The sequence below is a fragment of the Erinaceus europaeus genome, chromosome 1 (genome assembly GCF_950295315.1).
Source record: "Erinaceus europaeus chromosome 1, mEriEur2.1, whole genome shotgun sequence".
Classification (NCBI taxonomy): domain Eukaryota; kingdom Metazoa; phylum Chordata; class Mammalia; order Eulipotyphla; family Erinaceidae; genus Erinaceus; species Erinaceus europaeus.
In genome coordinates this window covers 198,118,446-198,143,538 of record NC_080162.1, presented here as the reverse complement: position 1 = coordinate 198,143,538, position 25,093 = coordinate 198,118,446, and the positions used below count along the sequence as shown (strand labels likewise).

At 41.8% G+C, this 25,093-nt stretch overlaps 1 pseudogene; it reads right to left on the bottom strand.

Moving 5' to 3' along the window:
• Positions 1–1,787: 1,787 nt before the first annotated feature.
• Positions 1,788–9,941, bottom strand: LOC103123105 (large ribosomal subunit protein eL15-like; annotated as a pseudogene).
• Positions 9,942–25,093: the final 15,152 nt, after the last annotated feature.

Below are 25,093 nucleotides of genomic sequence, written 5' to 3'. Positions count from 1 at the left end.
AGTAAGTCTGACTTTTCCCTTCCTGTTGTTTGAAACATAAACATAGACCCTAAATATGGAGGGACAGAAGCATTACTTGGGGGAGAAATCTGCATATAAATCAGAGTAGTCCAAACCCATATAGTTCAAGGGAGAATACTCTGCCAAATCTGAAGCCCAAATTATTTCAAACACAGAGGTTAATCTCTATTTTTCAAGTTCAGAGAATCTGAAGTACAATGGTCAAGCGTTCATTATCAAAAGGAAAGGGTGTTTTTACTTAAACCGTGGGTAGGATAAACTTGTTTTTATTTCATTTTATTTTGTGTTTAAAATCAGTCATTTCAGGGATCATTTAGTTGTGTGCATTACAGTGCACAGGCATCCAGGGTCAAGCCCCTTGTCTGACCTCCAGGGAAAAGCTTCAAGAGAAGTGAAATAGTGCTATTGGTGTCTCTCTGTCTCTCTCCTTCTCTATCCCCCAACCCTCTAAATTTCTCGGTGTCCTACCAAATAAATAAATAAATAAATACAATTTAAAAACTATAATTCTTTCACAGAAAAGAGGCTAGGTAGTCATGTTAGGACATGCAGTGCTGGAGAGTCTTCTTAGGGCTTCATACCAAGAAGTCCTGTGCTCTCAGATTTTTCCTTAGCCGTTTCTGTTGTTGTTGTTGTTGTTGAAGTATTCCTTCAAGGGGTAACACAGACTTCAGTGGACTGTGGTTTACTATAACAGATATGAAGACTGGGTTGTGTGTGTGTGTGTGTGTGTGTGTGTGTGTGTGTGTGTGTGTGTGTGTGTGGTAGGGAGTAGATTTGGATTTGAAGAGAATATTAGGGAGATAATCATCTATAGTGTTGTAGGCAGAGGTGTGTGGACAGCTATTTCAGGAAGATGTATAGCTGTATACCTACGACAACTGCAGTCCTATAAGTCAACATTTTTCTCAATAAAATGATAGCAATTTGAGTATTACACTATAGCCTTAAATAAATTTCAGGTATACATCATTGAAAATCAACATGTGAGCCCTGTTGATATGGATTTATGCCTCCCTCCCAAAGTTTTTACTTTTAAAAGAAGTCTAAAAGCCTAGTTTTCTTTGTAAGTTCAAATTGAATCATGAAGACGATGGAAACTTGTAAACATTTGTGGAATTAAAATGAGTTGGAACAAAAGAATAACTGCACCAGAGGAGAATGAATCTTTGTTTGCCATTGTGCACAGACACAACATTGACTTTTCAACTAGTTTCTTTTATGTTTTATTTTCTAGTTGTAAATCAAGTAGGAATTGATGAAGGCAACTTCAAATCCATCAGTTCCTTGCTAAGATATTGTCTGTAGAAGACTTACCTTTCAGTTTGGCTGCATTTCTAAATTTTCTGACTATCCAGGAACTCTTACACTGAGAGTCACAGAAAAAACAAATAAACAATGACAACAAAAACAGCTAGGCATTTTCACACCTTGGGACTCTAGAGTAAAGCAAGATACAAAGAAATATATATATTTGCCTCCAGTGTTATCAGTAGGGTTCAGTGCATGTATAAATCCGCTGCTCCAGGTGTCCATTATTTTTTCCTCATTTTATTGGATAGAACACAGAGAAATTGAGAGAGGAGGGGGAGATAGAGAGCGAAAGGTAAACACTTGCAGACCTGCTTCATTACTTGTGAAGTGACCCCCCTACAGTAGCTCTCTTTATTGGGGGATTACTGGTTTACATCCAACAGTAAAATGCCATAATTTATACATATGTAAAATTTTTCACTTTTCCACCAGTTTTACCCCCACTAGGCCCTCTTCAGCCATCATGTTCCAGAACCTGAACCCTCCTCCCCACCCCAGAGTCCTTTACTTTGGTGCAAAACACTATCTCAGAAATCAATACCTAGTGCACCTGTTTCAATTTTTTTTGACTGTCCTAAATTAGGTAAGCTTTTTTTTTTTTTTTTAATACTTATTAGCAGTGAAGGTGGAGCTAGAGAGTATTGTGCCTTCTCCAAGCTGCACAACTAGAGCCACTAACAGTGTGGTGGGACACACGGCCCTTTCCAAGGCCTCACTCTTGCAGCCTGCAAATGAATGGCTTCCCCCCCGCATCATCCTGTGCTTGTGGACCGGTTTCGTGATGCATTAAGTGTCGGGATTTCTTCTGATGGCATTATGGAACGGATCAACGAGGATAACCTCCAAGACCCTGAATATGGAATCCTCACCCACCCAGAAAAATTCAGTCGTTTCAGGGTCCCACAGTGGCGTCTAGCTCACTCCTCTGCAGCAGACTGAAAGCTCCATGCAAACTTCAGCTGGCTAACACCAGGATGGACAGGCTTGCCACACGTTGCACTTTTGGGAAGTGGACATTTGCGGACATCATAGCGGACATGAGTCCAATACATGACGTAACCGTGCTTGGTCTTGTAACCCAGCCTGTGTGTTTTATCTGTCCAGGTGGGTTGGGAGGCCCTTTGAAGCACAGAAGTACTGCCCTCACTGCACCCCGAGAAGAAAAAGCATCACATCCAACTGCTTCTTCCTCCATAGCTCCTGGATGTACTTGTAAGCCCAGCTCTTGGCTTATCTAATGGCTGCCACCAAACGGAAAGGGCTATTTAAAAGTTTTGACTTGAATATTAATGTTCTATGGAGTTTTTGTGTGCAAGGACTTGAGAGACCGCCAGCCTAACCCTATCCATACTGGAGGGAGTCAGTGCTATGGTGTCTTTCCTTCACTTCCCTCCATCTTTTCTCTGATTCTACCTAAAAAGTCATCCAGATCGGGAGTCGGGCGGTAGCGCAGCGGGTTAAGTGCACGTGGCACAAAGCGCAAGGACCCGGGTTCGAGTCCCCGGCTCCCCACCTGCGGGGGCGTTGCTTCACAGGCGGTGAAGTAGGTCTACAGGTGTCTGTCTTTCTCTCCTCCTCTCTATCTTCCCCTCCTCTCTCCATTTCTCTCTGTCCTATCTAACAACGACATAAATAACAACAGCAATAATAATAACTACAACAATAGAAGACAACAAGGGCAACAAAAGGGAAAATAAATAAATATATATATATAAAAAGTCATCCAGATCAATGAATACGCAGACATTTAGGAGAAAAAAAATAATAAAACAAGAGTGAATACCAGACAAATACACGTTGAATCCCGTTTCTACTATGTGTTAATTGGATAAATTCAGGCAAAATTAACCTCTTTTAAAAGGAAGTTAATTTAAAAAAAACTTAATGATTGAATAGAGATAGATATTGAGAAGGAATAGGGAGATGGAGAGGGAGCATGGGAGCTGGATGTTGGTGCACCTCTTTAAGCACACGTTGCAATGCACAAGGACTCAGGTTCAAGCCCCTGTCGTAACCTGCAAGGGGAAAGCTTTTTGATTGGTGGAACAGTGGTGTAGGTGTCTTTCTGTCTCTCTTTCTCTCTCTCTCCACCTTCGCTCTCGATTTATGACCGTCCCTGTCCAATAAATGAATAAAGATAAATTTAAAAAGAGTAGGAGAGATAAAGAGACACCTACAGCACTACTTCACTACTCATGAAGCTTTCTTCCTGCAGGTGAGAAACGGGCTTGAACCCTGGTCCTTGCACATGGTAACATATGTGTTCAAAGGGCTGTACTATCTGGCCAAAATTATTTTCTTTACATTTCAATTTCTATAACTGTAAAATTAGTCTAATGATAGTTTCCATCTGTTCATTGGAAATTAAACAAATGAATACATAAGTATATGCATGCGTGCACGAGTATTACTGTGTATCTGATAAACAAAAGTAGCGAACTTTGGTCATTGGGAGGGGTTTAACCTAGTAAAATACACATATCACCATATACCTTGACCCAGGTTTGACTAATCAGCTATCACATGAGAGTAGTTACAGGTGGGGCGTAGTGGGGAGTATTTTGCTAGCTGTGGAGTGGAACTTCAGTGCTTTTTCTTCTCTCTCCCTTTCTCTCTCTCGCTACTTCTCTCAGTCACTCACTTTCTACCTCAAAGGGAAAAAAAAGAAAAAAAAATTGGTAGACACTGAGTGCCCACAACCTAAAACGCCCTCATATATAAGATCATTTAAAATACAAATGGAAAAATACTAGACACACATATCACTGAAGTTCACTTACACCTATGAATGAATCACTGGAAATATATGTTAGTGAAATTACATATAACTATAGATAACAGTATAACTTGGTGATTTATTCCATCAAACAAGAGCATAATATAGTGTTCTCTCCCTCAAAATATTCCTAAACTATCTTGCCCCCTCCCATAAAGCACTTCACCAGATGTACACTCATGTCTAGAAGATTGGCAAAGGAAAAGCTGTTTATCCTTTCGAAGCCATTCAATTCTCAAGCCTGATTCAGAAATGTAAGTGAAAGGACAGTGACAAATCTTTGAGATAATAACAGCAGGCAGGTTCATGAAGGTGAATAATCTGTTATCTGATATAAACTACTCATCCATGGGAGGTGAATGAACTTTTTAAGGGGTGCCATTTAGTCCATGGGCAAAGATAATTTACTGAACACTACCAGTGCCTGAGGCTGCAAAATCTGTTCCATTTGGCTAAGCAGACTGCTCTGAAGCACTTGTTTATTCCTTCTTGTTCATCTAAGGCTGCGTATGACTCATTAATAAGAATTGACAAATGATTCATTCACACTTACCTTATGATACAACTCTAGTAATGGTTACTCCATGTCCCCACTGTGAAAAATTTTGATAGGTGAAGGATTTTGTTCTTGTTCCTTTACCTGTGTTTTCAAATGGGACTAGTGTTTTGCCAGCAGTAAGGAACAAGCAGTTTTTAGAAGTCTTCAAATTTTAATTTGCCCCAGTTTAGCCATTCTTTCTTAGTATGACCACAGGGCACAGTAGTTTCAAGATATGACACCTTGCATGGAAGTTAAATGGTGAAGTAGACCATGAAAATTGGAACAGGAATGGGACAGAAATTAAGGATTTGGAGAATGTGAACAAGGGCATTGGACACTTTCTCTCTGAAATTAATAATCAGGCATGAGTTTATGTGCTTAGTGCATTCTTGTACTTTTCAGGGTTGCCAGAGCCACCTGCAAACACACTGTAGAATTCATAATGGAATCCAGGGCAAGGTTTGCTTATGAACAGTTTGTTGTATATTAGTCACATTTGGACAATATCCTCTGAGTAAATCACATATCACCTTGATACTTGTCAATGAAAAAGAGAATTGACAGCTACTTCTTACTCATTACCATAACACAAATGATCCATTAAAAAGGCGGAGGGGGGGCAGTATCAGCAGTCAGTTCATGGTAGATAGTGAAGACCTGAGAACATACTGTCTCTCAGCTTGCACTGGGGTTCTATTAGGAGTGAACAAGATACTGGTCTTGCCCTCAAAGAACACATGCTAAAATGAGGCAAACCAGTGTTTGTCACAGAAGCACCTTATGTGAAAGTTGTAGCAAGAGATGAAATGTTAAGGAGGGCTGGGCGGTGGCACACCTGGTTGAACACATGTTAGGGAACTGAGTTTGAGCCCCCAGTCCCCACCTGCAGGGAGAAAGCTTTGCAATGGTGATGCAGTGCTACAGGTCTCTCTCTGTCTCCTTTTCTATTTCCCTCTGACCTCTCAATTTCTGGCTGTCTCTATCAGGTGAGTACAGATAATAAAATAATAAAAGAGAGATTAAATACAAGGCATTGCATCAGAAGTACAAACAACACAGCAATTTTGTTCTGAAATGTGTGTGTGTGTGTGTGTGTGTGTGTGTGTGTGTGTGTGTGTGTAAGTGTCAATAGAGAGAGAGGAGAAAGGAGAGAGATTTTGATGGTGATCTAACAGTGAATTGCTGAACGACTCAAATCTGAAATCCATAAAGATTCATAATGGAATGTAGGGCAAGTTTTGCATGATTTCAGTCATAATTCTATTAAGACTGAAATCCATAAAGAGAAGGAAGGAGATCCTTCTTGGCTGGAGAAAAAAGAAAAAAAAAATAGCTATGGAATACTGAACATAGACCATAAACTTGGGAACCAGAAGTATGAGGGCCCAGGCAGTAGAGCACACATTATCAGGCACCTGGATTCAAAGGTCCTGCATGGGGGAAAGCTTCAGGAGTACAGAAGCATGTCTGCAAGTATCTCTTTTTCACAACCTCTTTACCACCTCACTTTTCTCTGTCCTTTAAAAATAAGAATGATGACTAGATATCTGGAAACAGTGGCCACTGGGAGAAGCAGATTCATCATACAGGCACTGAGCCCCAGCAATAACTTTGGTGGTGGCAATAAAAATAATAATTTTAAAAAATTATGGAAGGCATGATAGATTCCATTTTTAATGAAGACAAACATGGATTCCACTTTTAAATGAATAAAAACATGGATTCCATTTTTAAAAAAATACAAACAAACATGGGCAAAAACAAACTGAGATTTTAACAAAATATATGTGGTTTTTCCTATTCCTTTCATAAAATGTAAACTTTGTTCGCCAGATTTAAATATTGTATTGTTTTTCCAAAATTAGACTTATGGTGTCAGGCATTTTTTAAAATTTATTTTCAGTTTTTTTTTTTTTTTTGCAATGGTATTGGGTTAATGGTTTACAGGAGAGGACTGGATATGTTTTAGAGTCTCACTGTTAATCTTTTCACAGTACTTGTTATCACACCATGTTCATCATTGAAGCACCCATACCCTCTAATACAGTTATTGAATCCTTTATAATTGTTCATTTTTTTCTTCTTCTCCCTTTGATAGTTTCTTTTTTTAACAATTATTTATTTCCTTTTGTTGCCCGTGTTGTTTTATTGTTGTAGTTATTATTTTTGTTGTTACTGATGTCGTTGTTGAATTGGACAGAGAGAAATGGAGAGAGGAGGGGAAGACAGAGATGGGGAGAGAAAGATAGACACCTGCAGATCTGCTTCACCGCTTGTGAAGCGACTCCCCTGTAGGTGGGGAGCTAGAGGCTCCAACCTGGAACCTTACTCTGGTCCGTGCACTTTGCGCCACGTGCGCTTAACCCGCTGCGCTACCACCTGACTCCCCGATAATTTCTATTTTATCTAAGAGTTTCATTATTTTTATTTCACTCTGCTTTCTTTATACTGTATACAGGGGTGAAATGAACTTATATTTATTTTTCTCCCTCTTATCTTACTCTGGTAAATATGACCCCTCCATTCATCCATATGTCATAACATCTTGTAGCAAAAGGAAACATTTCATCTCTGACAGCTGAGTGCAATATTCCACCGTTTCCACATGACGCAATTTATCTCTCTACACACGTCATGGGCCATGTTGGTTGTTTCCATACCTTAGCTTTTATAAATAGTACTGCAATGAATAGAGTTTTCTAAATAAGCACTTTCAAGTTTTAATTTTAAATTTAATACTTTGAGCATGCCAAGTCACATCTACAATATTTAACACTTCAATTTTGAAAATATTGGGATCAAATACTAAAGTATGAAGTATAGTACAGTAGAGGCTGATGGATTTGATGAATAATAGCAAGAGGACAGTTTTTTTTTTTACTAAGGACTGATTAAATAAATCAAATACTCTGTTATTTATTCATCTAACATGTTGAAAACATTCATTCAGGCTGACCCACTGTTTCTATTGTGATAGAAAGACATGCAACATTGATCTGAAACCACTAAATATGTTTCAGTATCCCTACCTTTTCCATCCTATGATTCATTCATACTCACAACTTCTACTTGTTAGTATGCAAAATACTGGTTGTCAGATCTGAATTTGCATTCTGGATGCAACTCATAGCAACTGTGGTCAATGAAGGTTTTTGTTTTCCTTTCTGAATCAGTTTTCTCATCTATAACTAGAAAATAATGTTTTATGATTTTCAAAATTTCAAGAGTTTAAAATGTAGCCAAACCTGTGGAAAAGTGTCTGTAAGTCAGAAAACTAAAAAAGAGATAATAGTATAGTTACTGGGATCACCATCACTATTCATCTCAGTGGCTTTCTCAATTCTTTAGCTTGTGTTTCTTCTTTTCCCATCAGCAAATCACTATGTGATTTATAATTATCTGTGCCTATTAGAATACTTTGAAAAATGTTTATTTATTTATTGGTGAGAGACAGTGAGAAATTGAGAAGGAAGGGGGAGCTTGACAGGAGAGCTTCACCTACAGCAATATTTCATCATTCATTAATCATCCCCACCTGCAGGTGGGGACCAGAGGCTTGAACCTGTGTCCTTGCACATGGTAATGTGTTCTCTCAGCCAGTCCCAAATGACATCATATGTGTGTGTGCATTCAAATTCTCCCTATCAACCCCTCAGACATAAGGAGACTAGACATTTTAATGAGTAAATGTAATGAAAAGGCAATGAACTAGTCTGGTTTAGAAACTGAATGTTGATTTTGGAGACAAAATCTAGTTTTCAATTCTAAGCCTTTGTTTTACAAATGGCATAGCTTTGTAAAGATCTAAAGCTCCTTTTACATCAGCTTCCTCACTGGAAATGAGGTTAATACTATTCATTATTTCAAGGAGATTTTATGAATCTCACAATAATTAATACTTGAAAAGTGGGTATAAAAATACCTGACAGTTAATACACACTCAGTAAATGTTAGCTATTAATTTTCTGTAACAGTTAAGCCATTATTTTTCCAAGACCACCACTGAGAAATTCAATATAGTGCTCCTGGAGAAATATAACTTCCATTACTAATTTTCCAAGTCTAGGAAGAATGAATATCAATTGCAGGGAAGGTGTGAGTGGGAAGCTCAGGTGTCCTGTGGGATTGTGTCTGTGCTAATTGACTAGATCTTTAGTCTTTCTCTTTCCCTGTTTATTCCTGTGCTTCCCTGGATGGAGATAGGCCCTGGAATCCTTTAATGGGTGCAGGAATAATGAATGAATTTTCTTGGGGATCATTTTGAATTGTCAGATGAAAAGGGCTTCAGCAGAAAAAAATCAACTCAAATCAAAGCACTCAACCTTTCATCCTCATATGACTTTGAGATTTAGAATACTTGTATGGATTCCAAATAAAGTAAAAAAAAAATGCTTCTAAAATGTCAAAAAGTTTTTAAAAGCAAAACAGGAGGAAAAGATGATTTTTTTAAGGCAAGATTTAAATAACAGAATTTTCTAAAAACTATATATACTCTATTTTGATCTTTAGTGCTCTAATATAATGAAACTACGGCAACAAAATAACCTGTTTTTTCCATCATATTTTATTAATAGTTGATATATTTTAATTACTTGTTGTACAAAAATAGTGATAACTAGGTAGAGAAGAATTCATGATTAGATTAAAAATTTCATTTGGTGAATTATAGTGTTCCTATGGACATTGAAGTCCCATATCAATGATGGATATATGTTACTATTATTTTTGTGTTACTATTATTTTTTAAATTTGTGTTACTATTATTTTTTTATTTAACCAGAGCACTGCTCAGCTTTGGCTTATGGTGGTGTGGAGGATTGAACCTGGGACTTTGGAGACTCAGGCACCAGAGTCTCTTTTGCATAACCATGATGCTATCTACCTATCGCGTCCACCCTTGCCTGCAAGGATCACGCAACGCCGAGTTCTTCAAGCAGTTTATTTGGGAACCTTGAACAGCAAAAAGCCCCGCTATAACCTAACCTCCAACTTATATACTCATGGGTCAGCCAATCCCAAGGGCACACGTGGCAGCTGCTCATAGGCACACGATCGCAGAAGCAAGCGTGCTCTCAGTCTCAGACCATTTATGGAGTTATTTACTTCTCCCTGTGGTCTGGAGGGTAGAGGAGGCTGGCGCCATCTTGGGGCACGGCACATGGCTCTCCACAGTTCCCCCTTTTTGTTTTAACAATGCAGCAGGTGAGTGTAGAGGTCCAATCCCAGAAAGGAGGGGATATTGTCATAGTCCTCGCCTAAGCAATCAAGCTTCGCCAGTGCTAGACCCATCCCGTGCTGTTTTGTTCTGGGGCAGGAGATAAGGAAATTATGGGGTTAGGGAGCGGCACAACCTGCATGCATTGGACGTGCACTCCTTGAGACGGCATTACACCCTCAAGTGCAGTGCTTTGCCTTGCACCCTGAGTGTTTCATATCAGGCTTTTAAGGCCGCCAGCCAAGCCTGGGGGGAGTGGCCATCCTCGATTGCTGTGAAGGCCTGTGCAATCAGCGCGACTTCACACCTCTGTGTGATCCTAATTTTGCAAATACACCACAGGCCCATCAGGGAGGTGAGAACCAAGAGCGCAGTTAAGCATCCCAAGCCCGCCCACTCTTTCAAACTGCCCATTGCTTGACTGATCCAGGAGGTCAACCCCGCCGCCATGGAAGCATCCACCCGCGTTGAGTTGACTGCCACGATGGTGCTTCGCAGTTGTCGCATCAGGGTATCGAAACTCCCAGACCAGTTTCCTAAGAGCCCGGCATCATGCCGTATCGGCATCGGCCTTGGAAACACGGACAGGATTCCCCAGCGAGGCTCCGTCATCACCGGCATCACCACCGCAGTCATCAGGAGCATCTGGTGTATTCTTTGGTGGTGGGGCATCTTGGACCTTTCTCACCAGTCGTTCGGGTGCCCACACCGGATCTGGTTTGTCCTGTGGAAAAACACAAACAGAGCCTCGTGCACATGTCAGCACGGGATCAGGCCCATGCCATGTGCCTGTTAATATGTCCTTCCATTTTACCATGCCTCTCTGTGGGCCATGGGGCATATTGCCGGGATAGCCTGAGGGTACTTCTTCCCGAGCTAGTGCTCTCTGGCTTGGAGAGAACTCAACTGGAGCCGATCTAGGCTGCTGTGTGGGAGAGGGATCAGGAACTCGTGCCGCAGGATATACACTCTGGAACTCTCGGAGCCAGAAAGCAATTTCCAGGTGTCTTTAATCAGAAGAGCAGCTGTTTTTATACTCTCCAAGTAGGGTGGAAACAGGATGTGATATAGAGAGGGTGGAGAGAAAAGTGACTGGTGAAAATCAGAGTGTGACAAGGAGGGGGCGGAACAGGCGAGAATCCTATCACTGAACCACCAATGTCCTGGAGTGCTTTATGTAAAAGTGATTTATGTAAATAGACCAAAGCTTTGGATCAGTAAATCCCTATATAGGCATATGGTTAAGCAGAAGCCAGGGGGAGGTGGCATACTATCCAACAGCATATGATGTCTTTCCGCCGCAGAGTGGCCATTAATATCCAAATTTAAAAATTTAAGTGTAATAAGGCTAGGGATAGTCTTTCCTTAGGGGTGTGGCCGTGGCCTATTCCCCCTTTTTGTTTTAACAGACATTCCTTGAGGGTGCGATGAGCACGTTCCACAATGCCTTGACCCTGAGGATTATAGGGCAGGCCATGGGTTAAGCGGACTCTCATTTGCTGGCAGAAGGAGACAAAAGACCGAGCAGTGTAGGCAAGGCCATTGTCTGTTTTCAAAATTTGAGGCATACCCCATGCAGCCCATGCCTCTAGGCAATGGGTGATCACATTGCGAGCCTTTTCGCCACTCAATGGGGTGGCCATGATAACACCAGAGCAGGTGTCTACAGAGACATGTAGATACTTCAGCGTGCCAAATTCAGAAAAGTGCGTGACATCCATTTGCCATAGGACTCCAGGGCGTAAGCCCCGAGGGTTAATTCCAACGCTTGGTGGATGCTGGAAAGTCACACACTTGAGGGCAACCCAGAACCACCTGACAAGCGTCCGCATGGGGCAAATTAAATTTTTTCTGTAGGGTTTTAGCATTTACATGAAAAAGTTCATGAAAACGTCTGGCCCGTTCCATTGCTGGAGCCATCAAGAGGACATCCTGTCTTGCCAATTTATCTACAATGTTATTACCCTCGCTCAGGGGGCCAGGCAATCCAGTGTGTGATCGAATGTGTTGAATATAAAAGCACTGTGTGCGGTGCCAAATCAGATCTTGTAGTTCTTTTAACAGCTCACACACCATGCTGGATCTTTTTATAGGTCCAGTGGCCTCTAGAACCTTGACTGCATTAACCACATAAGCAGAGTCAGATATCAAATTAAAGGGAAAATGGCATCTCTTAAAGACTTCAATCACAATTTGCAACTCAACTATTTGAGGAGAGCCTGGTTGGAAATGACACCTAACTGGTTCTTGGTGTTCTATTATGTAAGCTCCACATCCTGTCTTAGAGCCGTCTGTGAAAATGTTAGGCGCTGAAGACAGAGGCCTCACTGCAGTAATCTTAGGGAAAATCACGGGGTGCTCCTTAAAGAAGCTCACGAGAGGATGTTTGGGATAGTGATTATCAATTTCTCCGGGATAGAAGCATCTCAAGACGGCCCACTCATCCAAAGCTCCACACAGGGTCTGTACCTGGTAGCTAGAATAAGGGACCACTAATGTGGTTGGTAATATGCCAAAAAACTGTATACATTGCTGAATCCTGGTCAGGGCCAGATCTGCCACTGCTGAAGGATAATATTGTATGGATTTAGCAGGAGAAATTCTTGAATGAATCCAAAGCAATGGACCCTCTTGCCACAGCAGCCCCGTGGGCTGTGACAAGGTAGCTAAAATGCATAAAGTCAGGGGCTTGTTGGCATCCCAACGTTTCAAGAAGGCTCCCCGAAGGGATATTTCTACCTTCTCTAGGACCAGCCTAGCCTCTGGCGTCAATACTCTTGGGGAGTTCAGACATCATACAGGGGTTTCAGCTCATGATTTGGAAGCTTCAAGTAACTCCTCACCCAATTAATATTCCCTAACAATTTTTGAAAGTCATTCAGAGTACGTAAGCCATCCTTCCTCAATTCCAGCTTCTGGGGCACTACCTCCATAGGTTTAATGAATGCTCCTAAGCAGTTTACCACCTCACCTCTCTGCACCTTTTCAGGGGCAATATACAGCCCTTTTCCTCTTAAAATCTGAACTAATTCCTCATACGCTTGATCAAGTAAGGTTTCAGTTTTTTCAGCAAGTAAAATATCATCCATATAATGAATACATTTTAAGGTAGGATATTTCTTCCTGAGGGGAGCAATCGTCTCACTAACAAACATCTGGCACATGGTTGGACTATTCGCCATACCCTGGGGCAGCACAACCCATTCGAATCTCTGGTCGGATTCTTCATGATTGCAGGATGGTACGGTAAAGGCGAATCTTTCCGTGTCCCTCTCACTTAATGGGATAGAGAAAAAACAATCCTTGATATCTATGACTATTATGGGCCATCTCTCAGGCAGGGCCGTTAGCAATGGAAGCCCCAGCTGTACTGGCCCCATGATCTGCATTTGGCGGTTGATTGCCCACAGATCATGTAACAGTCTCCATTTTCCTGACTTTTTCTTAATCACTAATATAGGAGTATTCCAGGGGGACACAGAAGGTTTGATATGTTTCAAGGCAAGTTGCTCTGCAACCAGCTCTCTGGTCGCGGCTAATTTTTCAGAGGAAAGAGGCCACTGAGGAACCCACACTGGATCCTCTGTTTTCCAAGAGATGGGAATACCTGTGTCCGCAGTGGCCCCTAGGAAAAACCCAGACCTGATCTTCCTGAGTGCGGTCGAGCCGCAACAGGGGACTTATGTCCCTGTAGGTGCTTCCCCAGGCCAAAGCCAGGGACACAACCCATTCTTTTCATCTGAGTTTGAGCTGCCATGGAGTATGCATTACTTAATTTAAAATCCATATCTTTAAGCAAGTCCCTCCCCTATAACGAGATGGGTAGCTCCAAAACATACGGCTGCATCAAGCCACAATGGCCTTCCTTATCTTTCCATTTTAGCTGTCTAGCACTCATGTCTGGAGTCCTTGAATAACCCAGGCCTTGCAGGGTTTGAGAGGAAATTTGCACAGGCCATCCTGTTGGCCAGTCTTTGGTGGCCACAATACTTCTGTCAGCCCCAGTATCAAGAAGCCCCTGAATGTTTTTTCCTTCAACTTCTAATGCCATCAATGGTCTTTGTTCTAAATCTAGAGATAGGAATGTCAAGTCTGTGCTGGAGGAGCCAAAACCTCGACCCCCCTGTTCAACTGTCTTAGCCGCGAAGCGATCATGTAGGTTGGGTAAGATAAGCAATTGGGCGATCTTGTCTCCAGGGGAAATGGCTACAATTCCCCGGGGGGAGGACACCATAATCTTAACCACCCCGGTGAAGTCAGAGTCTATAACCCCAGGGTGAATAAGAAGTCCTCGCAATGCTGAAGAGGATCTGCCCAAAAGTAAGCCTACTGTGCCTGGCTCAAGGGGTCCTATAAAGTCGGTTGTTACAAGCTGGACCCCCATCTGAGGAGTTAAGACGAGTCGGGAGGTGGAACAGAGAGAGGTCCAATCCTGCTGAGCCCGCAGTGGCTCTCCGTGGTTCCCCGGAGGGCGAAAGCTGGGCCACCTTTCCTGACTGATCCCCCTGTCCCTACTCTCTACTGCCCCATATATTTGTGGGCCCTGAGGACGGGGGCCTCTCTGGCCGTTTTTTGGACAGGCTCCTTCATATCCCTGACTCAGGGGTTGTCCATTAATGTCCTTAACGGAGTGACATTCATTAGCCCAATGGTTCCCCTTTTTACATCTAGGGCAGAGGCCGGGCTATCTCATTCTAGCACTTCCTCCTGTTCTGCCTTTCTCAGGGCACTGCTTCTTAATATGTCCCATCTTGCCACATTTGAAACAAGCCCCAGTGTTACTGCTTTTCCTTCCTGCAAGTTGGACAACCGCAGCGGCAAGTCCTGCATTAGTCAAAGGGCCTCCAATCTCTCTGCAAACTTTCAATCACCACTCAATTCCTTTGCCCTTATGTGGTGTGATAGCTGCTCTGCATTCTTTGGTACATTGCTCATATACCAGCTGTTTAATAAGAGGCATAGCTGTGTCTGGGTCCCCAAAGATTCTGCCCGCCTCCTCAACTATGCGGGCCACAAAATCTGAAAAAGGCTCCGTGGGTCCCTGCAGAATTTTTGTTAAGTTGCCGCTAACTTGTCCCCTATTTGGAAGGGCCTTCCATGCTCTTATGGCGCAGAGATTCACCTGCTCATATACTTGTGGAGGGTACCCAGTCTGCTGGCCTACAAACCTGCCTAGTTCTAGGAGCAGGTCTCGGTCCCAGGCAGGTTGACCTGCACGTGCATTAACCGCCGCTTGCTCGGTTGCAAAATCAATCCAGAATGCTCTCCAATCTAGATATTGTCCTGGGCTGAGACAAGCATGAACTAAGCCTTGCCAATCAGCCGGTGTCATGCAAAGCCTATTGAGAGATTCCACTTGAGCAAGAGTGAAGGATGCACTAACCCCATAAGCCTTCACAGATTCTGCCAGGGACTTAACTACTTTGAAATCCAAGGGCTCCTCATACCGGTTCCCTTGGAGATCTTGAAACACCGGATAGACAAGTTGCATCTCCGTCCTAACCCGGGCCCATAGCCCCGGGCAAAAGGAACAGCTTGGCCCTCTAGTCCCCAAGGGTTGGACGGTTGTCACACCCTCCGGATAAGGGGGCGGAGCCGAGGGCAAGGCCGAGGCATAGCCCCTTCCCAGTTCTCTGTCCTCCAGTTTTTTTTTTTGGTGCCTTATCCCTCTCTTTCCTTTTCCTTCTTTCTCTTAAAGTAGCCTCTTCCAGTCTCTCCACTAAGGCCTGCAAGTCCTCCCCCTCCTCCTCCTCTGATTCCGAGGAGGAGGGGAGTGTTTCCAGCTCCTCTAGATCAGGGTATAAAGATTTCCCTTTCTCTCCTCCTTTCTTACTTTCCGCTTTCTCAGAGCATTCCTCCTGTAGCATTTCCAAGGCATTCTGCCCCTTTTCAGCGGCCTCACAGCACTTCTGATCCTCAAGGCAACTGCGCACTCATTTCCATACGGGCCTTACTCCTGCTTTCAGGTCATCCTGCTCCCAAGCAAAGTCTAGGTCCTTTCCTAACTTCTCCCAGCAAGAGACAGTCAAGCTCCCTGAGGCTGCGAACCAGGGAGCGACTATGTCACACTCACTCAAGAATCTTTCAAGTGTGGACTTCTTGATTTTTAATTTCTTGGATAGAAGTAGCTCCTGCAGAGCCAAAAAAAATTGGATGGGACTGGGAAGTCCCCATGATAACTTCCTCCCAAAAATTATGTGGCTGCTAGCCCACTTTGTACTCCCCGTTCGCTACCCTGGGGGACTTTTACTTTCCATTCGCTAAACCCACGAACGTTCTCCCGCTCGTCCTTTATCTACAGAGACGAGCCCTGCTAGCCGCCTCACCGCGGGCCTTATTGTCCCACTTTACCCTGGGAACTTACCAGTGCACTGCCCTGACTGCCGAAGTTCTGAACCCCGTTTCGAATGATGTCCCCGTATGGGCCACCACTTGTCACGTCCACCCTTGCCTGCAAGGATCACGCAATGCCGAGTTCTTCTTCAAGCAGTTTATTCGGGAACCTTGAACAGCAAAAAGCCCTGCTATAACCTAACCTCCAACTTATATACTCATGGGTCAGCCAATCCCAAGGGCACACGTGGCAGCTGCTCATAGGCACACAATCGCGGAAGCAAGCACGCTATCAGTCTCAGACCATTTATGGAGTTGTTTACTTCTCCCTGTGGTCTGGAGGGTAGAGGAGGCTGGCGCCATCTTGGGGCGCGGCACATGGCTCTCCACATCTACCCTCTGCCCTTGTGTTACTACTTTAAGAATGGTTGAAACATCAGCTTAATTGCTGGAGAAACTATTAAACATTTCCAAGCTTGTAGACCTTATAGATCTGTAATCTTGAATTTGAATCCTGGATTAACTGCTTCACAGCTCTGGGAAAATCCTAAATTGATCTTTCACTTTTAGGTTTTTAATATCTAAGGTGAGAAAACTTCTTGCTAACATCCGTGAGAATATCAGCAGCTTTTTTACTCAATCAATGCGCTATTCTGAAACATCTTCAAAGAGTTATGTAAAGAAGCAAAGTCATGGGAAAAAACACACTTTTCACTACTTGCAGAGCCTTGTCTCATAGTGTTATGTAGTAGTCCAACAGAACTACTAGTGAAATTTTGTTAAATGATGTGGTCCAGGAAGTGGAGCAGTGGATAAAGCACTGGATTTTCAACCATGAGATCTTGAGTTCACTCCCCGGCAACACATGTACCAGAGTGATGTCTAGTTCTTTCTCTCCTATCTTTCTCATGAATAAATAAATAAATCCTTTAAAAAATTTGTTAAATGACAAAAAAAAAAAGTACAAATTAGTCGCATGAAATAGATGACAGGGGCTTGACGGTGGAACACCTGATTAAGCACATATAGTACTAAGCCCAAGGACCCAGACAAGGATCAGGGTTAGATCCCCCAGTTCCCCACTTGCAGTACAGATGCTTCCCAAGCAGTGAAGCAGGTTTGCTGATGTTTCTCTTTTTCTTTCCCTCTCTATCTTCCTCTCCTCTCTCAATTTCTATGTCCCATTTATTTAAAATGGAGAAAAAAATGGCTACCAGGAGCAGTGGACTCATAGTGTCAGCACTGAACCCCAATGATAACAATGGAGGCAAAAAATGACTAAGCAAATACATATAACAATAGGTATTGTTTTTAGGAATGTGACTCCATATTCTGTTGAGAACAGTAACACCTAAAGTTTATGTTTTTATACTAGTCTAGTTAAGCATGGAGATCTGGAACAAAAGGAGTTAGAAATGTCTTCATAGTATACTCTAATTTCATCTCAGGTGGTTCACTTGCTAACAAAGTCCCAAAACCTAGATAAACACCAGTTTCTGTGAGAGAGAGCATATGTTCACACGTATCCATAAACTACTGCAAAATATATACCTGAAAGCAGAAGTACACTAGAGCTTGCAGTGAGTAGCTCCCTAACACTTCCTCTCCACTATTCTAAGCTTTGGGATTGCTCAACAATTTGTCTGGCTTTGTTTGTTAACTCTCTTTTCAGTCACCAGGTTCCAGATGCCATCAGGATGCTGGCCAGGCTTCCCTGGATTGAAGACCCCACCAATGTGTCCTGGAGCTCAGCTTCCCAGAGACACACCCTACTAGGGAAAGAGAGAGGCAGACTGGGAGTATGGACCGACCAGTGAACGCCCATGTTCAGCAGGGAAGCAATTACAGAAGCCAGACCTTCTACCTTCTGCAACCCACAATGACCCTGGGTCCATGCTCCCAGAGGGATAGAGAATGGGAAAGCTATCAGGGGAGGGGGTGGGCTATGGAGATTGGGTGGTGGGAATTGTGAGGAGTTGTACCCCTCCTACTCTATGGTTTGTTAATTAATCCTTTCTTAAATAAAATTAAAATAAATATATAAATAAATAAATAAAAGAAATGTCTTCTTGTGCAGATTTCCCACAACAAGATTCAGACAATAAAAACTTTATAGTCCAGTGAAAGAAAATTAACACACACACACACACACACACACACACGCACACAACCTCAGGGAACAAAAGCTCCAAAGATAGAATGGACATCATTTTCTTACATCTTATCAAGCTAGGAAAATTTTCCCGTGGCCTGGAGTCAACATGAGAGTTCAAAGTCAAAATATGACACACACACACACACACACACACACACACACACACACACATATATATATATATATATATATATATATATATATATATACATTCGCAGACTAATTACCTGACCTTGCCACAGGAATCTACACAAAGAGAGGCAAGTATATTGTCCATTTATGCTATGGGAAGTATTCTAATTAAGTATTCTTGTTCTACAAAAATCAGTTCTATTTTTTTTTATTTGAAGTGTAGTTTTCTTATTTTTGGCTACACATATGCAATATTATACAAAGGTGAAATCTAAGTACTATTCATTCACTCTATATCAACTCTGTTAATGGGTCAATAGCTTTAAAAGAACTACAAGGGGGCGGAGGGTAGATAGCATAATGGTTATGCAAACAGACTCTCATGCCTGAGGCTCCAAAGTCCCAAGTTCAATTCTCCACAGCACCATAAGCCAGAGCTGAACAGTGCTCTGGTAAAAAAGAAAAAAAAAAATAAGAACTACAAGGACTTCAGGAGGCATGGCCATGGATAGTGGACTTGGAGTCACTCTCCTAAAACAACAAGGGTTGACAACTATGGAACTTCAGAAACCTCCTCAAACTCCAGATGAGATATCTGTAGAAGTACTGTAGTTTCAGGTGGGTGCCAACATGTGTTCAAGGTGAGAAGAGGCAGGTGAATGAGTCCAGACACACAGAAGTTGAGAGAACTGGCAGCTGACAGTGCCATTCTGGTTCCACATAGCAACAGCACAGTGTCTACCAGAGAGGAGGGACATTTGGGCTTTTTTACAGATGACCTCAGTGTAGTCAGGGCATTGAATAGCAGACAAGGATACACCATAGTGGCAGAGGAAATATCTGGCCAAAAAGTTGTACCTCTGTCTCAGGAACTAAGGCAAGGTAGCATAGCAGAAGGTCAAAAGATCAAGAGTGAATAACAACAAATGCTGGAGAGGTTGCTGATGGGAATGTAAATTGGTCTAGTTCCTGTAGAGAGCAGTCTGGAGAACTCTCAGAAGGCTGAAAATAGCTATATACCCTATTACACAGGAATTCTTCTGATGGGAAGATATCCTAAGAAATCAAACACTCTCATCCAAGTAATCTAAGTATACCTGTGCTCATAGCAGCACAATTTGTAATAGTCACACTATGGAAACAATCTAGATGTCCAAACTAGATTAGTGGCTAATATTTAAAATAGTTATGTCTTCTTGTCTCAGAGTAATGTGCCTCTCTATCTCTATTTCCTTTATGAAAATGAACAGAGATATCTACCTAATAGTTGATTTTATCAGAGAATGGAATTGTTGTTCCTATCCTTTTATCTGCATTATTGGCTTAGAACATCTTGCTCCATCTTCTTACATTAAATTTCTCTTTATGTGTTCTTAGAATGTGTGTTTCTTGGAGACATAGATGGGTCATGTTCTTTCTTTTTTTTTAATGTATTTATTTATAAAATGGAAACACTGACAAGACCATAGGATAAGACGAGAACAATTCCCACCACCAGAGCTCAGTATCCCATCCCCTCCCCTGATAGCGTTCCTATTCTTTAAAACCCTAACCTCATGGGAGTATAGACCCAGAGCGTCATTCTTCTTCTTCTAGCGTCTGCCCTTCTTCCGTAGCCAGTCAACAGCGTCAGGTTGAGCCTGATGTAAAGTTTCGAGACCTCCTTTGAATCTGGAGAGGTGGCAGTCGTTGACTATGTGGGTCATAGTCTGTCTGTAGCCGCAGGGACAGTTCGGGTCGTCTCTGGCTCCCCAGCGATGGAACATAGTGGCGCAACGGCCAGAGCGTCATTATGGGGTACAGAAGGTGGAAGATCTGGCTTCTATAATTGCTTCCTCGCTGAACATGGGTGTTGGCAGGTAGATACCTACTCCCAGGCTATCTCTCTCTTTCCATAGTGGGGCAGGGGACTCGCCTGCAGGTGGGGAGCCAGGGGCTCAAACCGGAATCCTTAGGCCTGTCCTTGCACTTTGCACCATGTGCACTTAACCTGCTGCGCTACAGCCCAACTCCCTAATTCATTTCTCATCATCTTACCCACCATGGGCTTCTAGGGAATTGTATTTAATGTAATCACTTATAAAATATAGCTAACAAAGCAGGTACCATCTGGAATGTTGCTAGTCATGTAAGGAAAGTTTTGGAGGTTCTCAAGCTATAAGCAGAATTACCGTGTCCACTGTGGTTATGGGCTGACTTGACAATGCTCATGTTCAGTGGAGAAGCAATTACAGAAGCCAGAAATTCCACTTTCTGCACCCATAAGGAATTTTGACCCAGTGGCCCAGGAGGTGGTGCAGTGGATAAAGCACTGGATTCTCAACCATGAGATCCTGAGTTCCACCCCTGGAAGCACTTGTACCAGAGTAATGTCTCATTCTTTCTCTCCTCCTAACTCTCTCATGAATAAATACATTCTGAAAAAAAAAAGAAATAAAGGAATTTGGACCCATAACCCCAGCAGGGGAGAAATGATAGGAGGACTCTGAGCTACAACTCCATCAGGACCTGGAGAGAGAGAAGAGGGGAAAAGGAGGGACATTTGTATATAGTAGAGCAATAGGTTTATGTGTGACTTGGAAAGAGAGAGAAGATGGGACATTAAAAAGGGGAGAGGGGCTATATAGTAAAACGGTTATGCAAAGAGACTCTCATGCCTGAAGCTCCAGAGTTCTAGATTCAATCCCTGAACCACCATGAACCAGAGCTTAGCAGTACTCTAGTTAAAAAAAAAACAAAAACACAAAAAGCTCTCCACCTGCAGGGGAGTCGCTTCACAGGCGGTGAAGCAGGTCTGCAGGTGTCTATCTTTCTCTCCTCCTCTCTGTCTTCCCCTCCCTCTCTACATTTCTCTCTGTCCTATCCAACAACAACAACAACAATAATAACTACAACAATAAAACAACAAGGGCAACAAAAGGAAAAAAATAAATAAAATAAATATTTTAAAAAGTATAAAAAAAAAGGTATGGGGGGCAAAAAATATACAAATATAGAAGACAGTTGTAAAAACAATAGTTAACCCATATCTGCATCCTTAAAAGAACTGCTGTTGTTTACACCAGAGAGATTGGGGACTCAGTGGTGGAATTATATTCCTATTATCTTGTAATTTTGTAAATCAACATTAAATGATGAATAAAAGTTTTTAAAAATGACTGTGGCCAGAATCTTAAAATATCACCTCACTACTATCATTGAGCTCTAGTCTCCTAGAATCAGAGCCAAAAGATGTACTCCTCCTACCTTGTGTTCAGAAAAAGAACACAAATAGTTTAGCAACCTAGCTAGACTACCACAGAAACTTCTTATCAGACCTCCACCTATAAAAATGTGACCTCTAGGGGATTGGGGCGGTAGTGCAGTGGGTTAAGGGCACGTGGCACCAAGCTCAAGGTCTGACATAAGGATCCTGGTTCAAGCCCCCGGCTCCCCACCTGCAGGGGCATCGGTCCCTTCACAGCAGTGAAGCAGGTCTGCAGGTGTCTTTCTCTCCCTCTCTCTGTCTTCCCCATCTCTCTCCATTTCTCTCTGTCCTATCCAATAATGACAACATCATCAACAACAACAATAATAATAACTACAACAATAAAACAACAAGGGCAACAAAAGAGGGAAAAGCAAATTTAAAAAAAATGTAACCTCTTTACCTCTAATTACACTAAATGCTGCAGACAATCAACTTGATATCTATCTCCTCAGTGTTTCATTCTTTCTCAGTCTAATATGAATTTGCATGTGAAATTCTCTGCTCCCCCCAAATAAATTATTTTAGAATAAGTAAAAGGAAAGATTGTATTTTCAAAAACCTTACTCCTTGTATAATGGTATTTTCATTTAGTACTGGAATGAACATTCATTTGTCCAAAAAAAAAAAATCGCAGTTAGAAAGACCATCCATCGTGAATGGAATTAAAACATCATTTTTCTTCTCAGAGTATATAAGATCTATGTAACATACGTGGCCTATATCCTATTTGTAGCTTTTTTTTAATCTCTAGAGCATCATTTAATTACTTGAAGCAATTATTTTTGTACCATTAATTAAGACATTATTAAACATCATGTAAATGGATGTCTTAGATGTTTTTGTGTATTGAAATTTACTCATATTTTATATAAGGTCTTCAAGGTGTGATTTATCTTACAACTATTTCTTCAATTTATTCAGTGAGAAATAGCTGTCATCTGTTGCTTAGAGAATGTATTATAAGTCAAGATTTTCTAAGTCCTTGTTCAGACTCAGTCTTAATTATCTTTCTTGATAATCTGAACTGACTTCAATTTGCTGTTTTTGTGTAATAAGTTTACACTAGGAAACCTCTGAGGGGTAGTCTGCAGTTAAAATAAAGCTGTTTAATGCCCTACAATAACATCAAAACTATACTCATACATGGAACAACCCGCATAGAAACAGACCTGAAACACAGACAAACATGCTTCCATTGCAGTGGATAATATGTCAGCCAGCATCCCATCAACGAGGATGCAGAGAGAGACCCTCTAAATATATGAAACTTATCACAGCATAACAAGATATAACTGAGGGGCTCAGGTGAGTGCTTCTGTTACAATGCCTAAGAACACAGGTTAGAACCCTGCAGGGGGAAAACTTCAGAAATGGTGAAGCAGGGCTGCAGGTGTCTCTCTTTCTCTCTCCCTATCACCCCCTTCACTCTCAATTTCTGGCTGCCTCTATCCAATAAACAAATAAAGATAATAAAAATGTAAAAAGATATAACTGAGAAGAAAGTTTTAAGGTGTAGAATGTCAGCTTGAGGCACCTAGTTGAGCATGTACTGAAAATGCTATTATTTATTGATTAATTTTGTTGCCACCATAGTTTTCACTGGCGCTTGGTGCCTGAACTATGAGTCCACCACTCCCAATAGCCTTATTTTTTCTTTTTTAATTTTTATTTGATAGGACAGAGAGAAATTGAGAGGGGTGGAAGAGATAGGGAGAAAGGTAGACACCTGCAGACCTGCTTCATCACTCAGGGGGGTCTCCCATCTCCCCTGTAGGTGGGGAGTAGAGGCTAGAACCCACGTCCACTACATGGGTACTCAACCTAGAGCACCACTGCTCAACCGCTAATAATTTTTCCCCCAACATTGTTGCAGGTAAATGTCCACACAAGCTCCTGACAGACATTTTCTTTTACTCTTTCTTTTTCTTTTGGTAGAGGATGAGAGAAAGACGAAGAGAAAACAAGGACTTGACTTACTAGGAGATCTTCATCCTGAAATCTTACAGTCTATTGTTATAAGAAGAGGGACAAATAGCTACAGTCCATGGAATGCATTATATTTGTTGACTGCAAATTTACCACTTAAATAAGCAGCACACACAGATGAAAAAACATTTTTGACACCTTAGTTGTCATCACTTCTCCAAGTTTTACTTCAGCAAATAGACCTACCGACTCAACAAATACCTAATATTCACTGAATAAATAAGACACGTGGTCAGACTCTACTGCCAAGATTGCATGATGCCTTTAACAGAGATTGCTTGAATTTGAGTAGAAAGGATGATTTATTTTCCTTTATTTTATTACTGTGGGGATTTATTTTGATTATTCACTGTAGAAACCAAACTTTATGTTTACAGTTATTTATTTTAATAAAAAGGAGAGAATTACCAAAGTACTGCTCAGTTCCAGCTTATCATAATAACACATATTTAGCTTCTGAGGCATACAGAATTAAAATAAAGAAGTTGTGAGGGATGGGTGGTGGCACATCTGGTTGAGTGCACACGTTATGATGCACAAGGACCTCGGTTCGAGGTCCCGGTCCCTACCTGCAAGGGGAAAGCTTCACGAGTGGTGAAGCAGTGATGCAGGCCAATATCTCTCTCTCTCTCTCTCTCTCTCTTTTTCCCTCTCTCTCTCTGTCTCTCATCCCCCTTCTCTCTTGATTTCTGGCTGTTTTTATTCAATAAATAAATAAAGATTAAAAATTATTTTGTAAAAAGTTGTGGCACATCATAAAATAAGATTTATTTATTTCAGGAATAAAAATATGGCATGCTGTCATTCATATTCTCCTACTAACCTGAAACCAAACTTGAATTACTGGGATAAATGCCACTTCATTCTAGATTATTCTTCTTCTAAGATATCTCTAAATTTAGCTTTTTAAGGTTTTAACAATTTAATTCATATTCATAAAATCATTGGCTTACACACTTCCACTTTGTAACGATATTTTTTTCGCAGGAGACCTACACTGCATCACTAACTGAACTTTGGTGTGCTTGTCTTTTCTCAAAAAAATTTTGTAGGATTGGCTTTATAATTTTATTTTTTCCCTTTTGTTGCCCTTGTTGCTTTATTGTTATTGTTGTTGTTGTTATTGATGTAATCTTTGTTGGATAAGACAGAGAGAAATGGAAAGAGGAAGGAAAGACAGAGGGGGAGAGGAAGATAGACACCTGCAGACCTGGTTCACCACCTGTAAAGCTACCCCCCTGCAGGTAGGGAGCGGGGGCTCAAACCAGGATCCTTATGCCAGTCCTGCGCTTCATGCCACGTGCGCTTAACCTGCTGCGGTACCTACTGCCCATCCCACTATATTTTTTTCTTTTAAAAAAAGATTTATT